Below are 8,677 nucleotides of genomic sequence, written 5' to 3' on the forward strand. Positions count from 1 at the left end.
AGTTATGTAAAAGATGGAGCAGATTAACTCTCCTGAATTACTAGCTTTCAGAATGCTGAACATAGTTACAGTTTGCTCTCACTTTAAATGAAGTTATTAACGTGTTGATATTGAGAATGGGTTACTTGCTCTAAATCCATTAAAATTCAATTTAACCTCCCATTCTGAGTTATATACAGAGGAAAAAAAAAAATGCCGGAAAGCTTAACAACAGGCACAATTACTGGCAACCCATCTTACAAATGAGCAAGTAACAGTTTTGGAAGAGTAGAATTTGTGTCAGAAAGCTCCAGTTTGATAACTGAGCCTGTCAGGAGCACCCTGAAGGTCAGCATATCTGCAGATCAGACCTACTGTAGAGCAAACAATTTATTGGATGATTCAGCAACATTTTTCAAGCAGTATATCATTCATCATTGTTATAACAACTGAGAGGTAAAAATGTGATTAATTTCTTTCTACTATTTTGGAAGATTTTGGAAGCATACATCGATTTCTTTAACAGATAACACTTTTCTGGTATAGATGTAAAGCCAAAAAAACCCAAAGTATTGAATAGCAATATAATTTTAAAATAGCCTGCCAGTCTTGGTGTGAATTTGTTTATTGTTTCATAATACTATGTGAATGCTTCACATTACTAGCATTCTTGATGTGGCCATTGATTGTGTAGAAACAGAATTCCCATTAAGTATTACAGCAAGCTGTGTAAATCCAGCTGTAAGAATGCATAGGGTTTGCAAAGCACACAGTGAAACCTATTCCACCACGCTAGTTTGACAGTGACATACGTAAAAGAAATGTGGTGTTGGTAGGTGTATGGAAGAAAGGCTGGAACAGGGCTGGGAGAAGCACAAAAAAATAATGTTAATGAATAAAACAAATGCCATTATCAACAAAATGATTCTTTTTAGTGCTTTCTGCTTTTCTTGGGCAAGCTGATGTTTCTGCTTTTTTTGCTTCTATGAGTACATGGCAGTATTTTCTTTTTCAAAAGAAATGCCCACTTTATACTCATTCTCAGGATGTTCCTTGGATGGCTTGGTTTTTACATGTTTGCTATGTGAAGACCATTTTTATGTAGTAGCTTCCCAGGAGTAAGATCATGGACTGTAGGCTATCTCTGCAGTTGTACCATAGCTCAGAAAGGAACTTCCATTTAAGTTTTTTGTGTCCCTTTTGCACCCCTGTCAGGTTCTGTGACCAGGTGGCTTGCCAGAGGAGTGGAAACTGGTGTGAATTATTCATGCACACTTGGAGCACAAGAAATTGGGACTTGGGTTTTTTTGTTTTTGTTCAGTCTATGCAAGTCTGTTGCTGTTGCTTTACCCAAACCCAGTCACTGTGTTCTCCAGGAGCAGGTGGTGGTAACCACCCTGAGTGGCAAAGGCTGGTCGCCAAGCCATCTCCTATGGGACCTGGGGTCCCATCCAAAGGGAGAGGAGCCACAGGTGAGCGAGGTGTTGGCAAGCTGAAGCATGGGCCTGGGGCGTCCCCTGGCACAGCCTGCTTCCACAGGCACGGAAAGAAAAAGAAACACTGTAAAAGGAGCTGTAGGGAGTTTTGAGTTTTGTGGCAATCCTACTGTTCCTCATCTAAAAGGATGAGGGGGCAAGAGGGAGACTGGCTGACAAGTCTCTCTTACTCTGCCCTTACCAGTGGAAATAAGCTTCTCTATTTGTGAAGACCATTTGTTCTATTTGGTGTTTGAATTAGGCTGGGTTTGAGTATTTAGAAGCCCATTTTGTGCTTCTGGTGTGTTCATTTTTCAGGAAAAAAGGTTGTTGCCAGATTCAACTCTGAGCAACTCAGGAATGGTCCCAAGTATAAATGAAGAAGATCATACAAATATTGACTTGCATGTAATAATGTGTATTATATGAAAATGTATGTTTTCTGAGCTTAGATTAGCAGACTTGCTTAGTCAACAAACTATATAGGAAAACTAGAGCAGGAAAAGGTATTTTACCTGGAGGAAATCCCCTAAGTTATGCTTGGGTCTGGTCAGAGAATGGATGCACTTTATTATGGTAAAATTGTAACCCATGTCCAGATAGTATCTGCAAACAAAGTTGTAACAGTATTCTTTTAGCTGTACATTCACTGCTTCAGTGAGATCAGTTTTCAGAGGATTACTAAAGTTTTTATCTTTTCCTTATGTGCACTTTAACTTTATAGTCTTCTCCAGACTAAGCGCGTAGGCAAGGGTTTTTTCCTTTCTAAGAATTTGTTAGTACCCCCACAAAGTAGATTTTAGTTTTAGATAATAGAAAGCAAGTTTTGAACATCAGTTTTTCAATTTATAATGAAAAGATAATTCTAAAATCTAGGAACTTGAAAAAGTAATTTTGTAACTAAGCTTCGGGGAGATTAAAACTGTAATTTGCATTAGAGCTGACAATTTGGCAATCAGATGTGATATAACAGAAAACATGACCTGAATCCATCACAGAGAATTAAGAAAATATAAATGATTCACTATGTCCTTCAAGTTTTTATTCTAATTGCTAAACAAAATTCATATTATTAACAGGCATGTCCTTATGACTCCAGATGTGTTAGGGAAGCAGAAATGACATGTACCTACCACATGTACTATGTTTGAATAATTTAATTTTTATTCCTCTTCTGGAAGTCTTTTGTTTCAGAACAAAATATGACCAAATGTAACCTTGATTTCTAAGCATTTATCTTGGTTATGTAGCTTATTTAGATATTTACCTGTGGAAACTGCAGGATCAGAAGTGCTGCTGAATAAGCAGAATTTTCAGTCCTTGTTTTTCTCCATTTTCTGACTTCAAGTAAAGATCTAGGTGCTATTTCAGCATATTTTTGTGATCATAAGAGACTGCAAAGTATTTCCAAGCTGACCACAGTGATCTGTTTTCAAAACAGTCTAAGGCATCAGCCATCCTCTTTATGCACTGAGCAGTCACAAAAAAAACACAAAAGCAGAAACTAAAATGTACATAGTTAAGCATGTGCATAAATCTGACAAAAATAGTCAAATAGAAATAAAATGAAATGAAAATAATTAGGAAGAAAATTACATCTATATAACAAACAACATTCCTTTTGTGCAGTACATATTTAGTGTTCAGTGCTTCATGTTTGGCTTAACATTTTCTTACAAAGCATTTTACAAAAAGTGTATGAACTTTTGCAAGTACCACTAGATTGCAGGACAGACGTTTAAGAACTTAATCTATTAAAAAATCAAATCTTTCCCATGTACATAATAAACCAGATGACAATTACATAAATACATCAACACAGGCAATAAGCAATGACTTTTTGCCTCATTATTTACCTTTCCTGTTGTATAAAATCTGTTACAGTTCATGTAGTTCTAATATTCAGTTTTATCCTTAGTTTTAAGGAATTTTAAGGAAAATTTGTATATCTATCCTATCCTATTAAATCCACATCTATGTTGTTAAATATTTCCCCCTGAAGGTTTACAAATCTCTCTAACTAGCAGCAGGTCTCTGCCACTTCATGTACTGTGTTTTTTAAGACCAACACCACAACCTACTTGTCTCAGCATTTTGCAATTAATATGGGCTTGTGGCAAATGCAGCTTGAAGGTCTACATTCAGTAGGTTTTTGTTGTTGTTGTTGTTTTTGTTACAAAGTTTAAATGAGAGTGGATTCATCCTGAACCATTTTTCATTCTTGTGACAAGTTATGTTCAAAAAATGCATATCAGGATTTTATTGCTGGACTCCTTGAATCTCTGACAGCAGCAGAAGTTTGATTCTTTGATTAACTTCATAGTCCACTTCACTTGCAGAGATTAAAGACTGTAAGAAACAAAACATAATACAAATGTAAGCAGTCTCATAGAAAAAACAAAAATAGGTACTATTCAAATTTTATAGGATGTATGTAGCATACTGGTTGTTTCAGCATGGAAGAAAACAATAGTGCTACTGGCTGGAAACTGTAGTTGTCTGTATTCCCCTTATAGGTAGGAATAATTATCAGTGTCAATGGAAAGTTTATCACACTGAACTGGAGTTTTTTCTGGTGGTTAATTAAAAGGTGGTATCCTCTGTAGCAGAACAGGTATGCATACCACTACCAGATATATAAAAGAAAAAATTACCAGTCCAAAGTATGAAGCCTGGACTACACAAGGGGTGAGCAAGCAGGAGGGACTGCACAGTGCTGTTGGCTCAGTGGTGTAATTCAAAGATCACTTCTAATTTGTTTGTAATAAATCTAAATTCAATCTGGATCTGAGCAAAATGAAAGACTTATCAAATGATAGGAAGATGATGAGCTGTCAAAATATGGCTGAAAAATAAGTTTTGAAGAGGTACTCAGCGAGTGCCTTGGTACTGGTAGCTCGGTGTGTTCAGGAACAACATTTCAGGTGTAGGCATTACTAGCACATCCTTTACTGATTAGGAGACCCATGTGTGTTTGTGGGTGTGGTTTGTTTGGGTTTTTGGTGGAAAGTCCACCTTGCTATGGTCAGTATCTGATGGTAAGAGCAGCGCTCTTGTGCAGAGTGAAAATAAACACAGATTGAAACTGTTCAGCTGATGGAAACTTTAACAGTAACTTCAAAAATTTAATCCATTATTTTACACTAATCTCAGCTTTTAATTGTAGGATTCCCCTATGTAGAAATGAAACCTGCTCTTTGATACTATATAGATGTCTGGATGCAGATATTAAACACGCACAGAGTCTTTATGTAGCCAGAGAGCTGCTAGCTAAATATAAATATGAGTGTGGCATCTCTTTGTAGGACTGAGACATTTATTAGAAATGTTTGTTGAACAGTTTTATTGCTCCTTAAAGGATGTTTGTTATTGATTCAATGAATATGTCTATTCTCCACATTGCACAAAACTTGTGTATTTGGAACTGACAGAGGCCAATTGAATGACTGCATTTCTACTTTTAACATGCTTGATAGCTTGTCAGAAAAATCATTAATAATTTGCTTTTCAGAATCCTGCAAATATTTAGGGTGGCAGAATGAAGAAGCAATGTGACTTAAAAATAAGTAGCAAATGAAAAGGTTAAAAATAAGTTTGGGTTTTTTTTTTTTTTAGGAAAATGCAGAGGTTATTCTGTAGAAATGTAGCACTTCGTATTTGTCACTTCATTTGCCTTATTCTTTCTATTTTTTATAACTATTAGATATAATGTCCTATATATATATAGGTACACATAATGTTAGAGAAAAAATATTAGTTTTCTTTTTAATTATTATCATATAGTTTGACTAAGCCATGCTTATATGAAACAGAAGTGAGAGGTTTCACTGTACAAAAAACCTTGTTATTACAAGAAAGTTTCACAACTAAGACTTTAAATTATGCAGCAGTTGCTGTTCTCGTTTTTTACATCTTCTTAATTATATTAAAAAAAGAGTAAAATTGTAATTCTTCCTCACAGCCTATTTTAATTTCAATATTCTTACAAAGATCCATGCTTCTAGTTCCTGCACCAACTGTATAATTTTCTGTGCTTGGTGTTTGTAGTACTGCCTTGAGTTAAGGTTGTCCAATATTCTCTGCTATACATTTGTGTTGGTTGTCTAACTTTTTTCAGTCTGAGCTATTAAAATACGATCACTTCAGTGTGAAGTTCTTCTGCTTCTGTGGAAGTATGTGATAAAACATTTCCTTATTTCTAAGGAAGAGATGAGGGGAAATGCTGAAAAGGAAGCTGAAATCTGACAAAAGAAATCCCACTGTAACAGAATCCTGTTTGTTTTTTGTTTGTTTTCTCTCTAATGCAATGAAAATTAATTGAAACTCAGGCCAAACTGTTAGCCTCTGGAAAGTCTCAATCTTAGCTAAACCAGTTATCATTTGGCCTTTGAATTCTGCATAGATGGTGCTTTAGCAGTCAGGCATGGTGATGTGATGGCTGAAGGAATTAGGAGGGATGATCTACTGTACTCTCAAAGCATCCTTGGGAAACACTAGAAAGAAGAAAGCAAAAGCTTTCCCAGGCAGAAGAGCACTGTGATGTGGTGTCTGAGGACACGGGAGCACAGAAGTAAGTGGGGAGGAGCAAAGGCGAAGCCAAGTGGGAGCATGTGAAGTGCTCGATGAAGCCTGCATGTGGTCTTCTGGCTGAAAAATGTATCCCTGCACATTTAGCGAAAGGAATGGAAGTATAGTCACATGAGGTTTTTAATTTATGCAAAAAATCTTAACATAAAGTTTATAAAATATTTAAATTGAACAGATGAGGGAAGAAATGCTGCACCCACAAATAGATACTTATTTCTTATAATGAAAACCAAGCATGTAAATTATTCAAATAATTTTAAAGAATATACTGCTTTCAAGTGAATGTTGATATAAATCCTACTCTATCACTCTTGAGGTCTCAAAAGATTATTCATTAGAAATCTAAGGTAAAGTTATAAACATGATGAATCTTTAACAGTAAAGCAACTAGGCCAGTAAGGAAGGTCTTTGGTGTTTAGGGGTGAGAAAGATCTAACTCAGGGTGCTCACACACTCTCTCAGTAGCAACTCTGTACCAGGGTATTCCTAGGAGTATTTCATGTCAGAACAAGTCTTTCCAGGTCTTACACTTGGCCTGTAACCTCCCAGTTCTGGTCATGTCTATTTGCCTGGAGGATATGTAGGTCACCCAATTTTCAGTTACTATTTGTTTCTAAACTGTAACCTGAAATGTTAATGGTGTGTACAACTTAATGGCGTGATAATGACAAAATGAATTTAGCTGGTAATTAAGGCACTGACATTTACCAGTAGCAACTAGTTGTCCAGGAGTATTGAGACTGTTGCCTTGAAGAAGAAAAACTTTGCAATACCATCTTGCTAGTTCACTTAATGGGACAAATCAAATTTGGGGATTCTTAAGTGGAATCAGTTTGACATCATTGTAAGAGTCATCTACCAAAGGTCAGCTCTCGAACTTTATATCCCTATATAGGGATTGATTGATAGGCTATTGATTTGTTAATTCTGGTTTGTGAAATAATCAGCAAATTTCTTTCTTCCAAATTTTTGTGTATTCTAACTGATCTAGTCAATGCTGAACAGACACTCCTCACATTTATAGCTGGATTTGGGTTCTTCTATTATAATTTGTGAGACGATGCAACAAATTACCAAGATTCCTAGCAGAGCTTCTTTTCCCTTAGTAACCTTTTATAAACGTCATTCTCCAGATATTTGCATGTCAGTGTCAAGAGAGGAAGGAATTTCAAGGAAGATACTATGATCACAAGTTTTTGAGTTGAACTGCCTCTCAGGATACCTTCATATATTTGTGCTCATGATACAAAGACGACTTTTGTATTTCCCCACTTCTACTTCTTAGCCTTTGTATCAAAACTTCAGTACATTTGTAAGATCTTTTCTCACTTTACTGACACACATACTGGTTTTATGAATCTATTTATCAGTTTATTGTTAGCTCAGCTCCCTTTTATAAAGGAACTGTCAGTTCTATCACAAGAAATGCTTCTTCAAATCAGCTTTATATTTTCAATCTGCTAGTGTTTTAGAATACCAAGTGAGAACCTTTCATTTTTGTCTCCCCCCCCTCCTCCTCCTGACAAAACTTAAAACATGAAGGCCCTTTTGCCCATCATATATTTTATTTATCTAGATGGCTATATAGTATGCATCCTGTGACAAATGCACCTGTCATCTATCGAAATCATAGCAGCCCTGAGGCTAGTGATACTTCGCAGTTTGACAAAGTGTGCATAGAAGTGTCTCTTCCATCACCACAAAGTCCATGGATGTTTTTCTTTTTCAATACAGAATATTTACCTGAGTGCTCTTTCCAAAAGGCTATTGAAATACAGTGGTATTTTCAGAGTTTAACAACAAAGAATTCACTTTTTGCTGTGGGTAATTTTTTTTTTTAGTACTTCATCCATAAAACATGGGAAACTGAGGTACAAAAATGGTAAGTTATCTGCCCTGGCAGTAAAGTAATACCAGTTTGGAATGGTAGTGACCTGACTAGATTAGCTCCCGAAGAATTGTATCCTTGAGGCCTTGAGGATAGCAATTTTAGTTCTTACAGTAAATATCTTTGGAGGGGTTTTGTTTTTGTTTTTTTGCTTTGGAGAAAATTCTTGGCTTTAAACTGTAATGTGATACTAATTACTTTATTCACAACACTCCTTGTTTTGTTTTTATAAGCACATTTTGGAATATGTACTTATCTAATCAGGGAGGAGATACTTTAAAAGTGCAAAAGGGAGATAACTCCCATGTATCTTTGATAATATTGCCTTTTATACTTCATGCATTCATCTTTTATTCTGCTATTTAACATGACTGGTAATGATGAAACTACATGGCAGTGTAAGATGCAATACTTGAAAATACAGGGTTACAAAATGGCTCCACTAAATGATTAGATTAAAACTGATTTTTTTAAAAAATCTGTTTTAATATCCTGTAAGAGCAATTAGAATCTGTATTATCATTAGCCCTGGCAGAAAGAGTTTCAGAATTATTTCTCGTCCAAATTAATGAGCCTTTATTATAGAAACCCTGAGGTATTTTATATCTCACATGGAAGAATATAATTAGACACAAATTGATAGGCCTGTGCTTGGTGCAAAAATTAGAATTTATAACAGATGATTCTGAACCTGTTGTCTGCCTAGCATTACCCCTAGCAAATGCATCTGCAAGCACTGTAACTAATC

Source organism: Apteryx mantelli, chromosome 13 (genome assembly GCF_036417845.1).
Source record: "Apteryx mantelli isolate bAptMan1 chromosome 13, bAptMan1.hap1, whole genome shotgun sequence".
In the NCBI taxonomy this organism is placed as follows: domain Eukaryota; kingdom Metazoa; phylum Chordata; class Aves; order Apterygiformes; family Apterygidae; genus Apteryx; species Apteryx mantelli.